We start from the raw sequence: 489 nt of genomic DNA, 5'->3' as shown, positions 1-489 counted from the left end.
GTAACGTATGCTCACTTTGGACACGGTGGCACTTCCCTCGCCAAACGCTACCGTTTCAATCCGCCAGGGGGCGCAGGAACACAAGACACAGCCTTATAATTGCTGAGAACGATCGACGCATACAAATGCCGACAGTAACCAATACGTTCAATGAGGGTGGATGATCAATATTTTCAGAGTGGAAACAACAGTCAATAACTCCTCCTCGAATACAAAAGCAAGTATGGGATTCCGATAAACAAGCATTATAGGCTGTATGGAAAAGCTGTACAATCAATTGATCATGCTCCAACATGATGCACCGATGTGGGCTATTTCTCTGAAATTGCAGCGTTTCCCCACATAGGGCTGAGGTTACGCTTGCGTAAAGTGTCTCGTCTTTTAGGATAAAGCTGAAGAGCCCACATGATAAAAAAAAAAAAAGATCGCCAAATATTTCTCTTAAAGTAGCCGCATTAACATGAAAAAAACACCACTGCTCCAGAATGC

The sequence above is a fragment of the Chelmon rostratus genome, chromosome 11 (assembly GCF_017976325.1).
Source record: "Chelmon rostratus isolate fCheRos1 chromosome 11, fCheRos1.pri, whole genome shotgun sequence".
Taxonomy (NCBI): domain Eukaryota; kingdom Metazoa; phylum Chordata; class Actinopteri; order Chaetodontiformes; family Chaetodontidae; genus Chelmon; species Chelmon rostratus.
The sequence above is the reverse complement of the archived record's forward strand: the minus strand, read 5'-3'. Positions refer to the sequence as shown.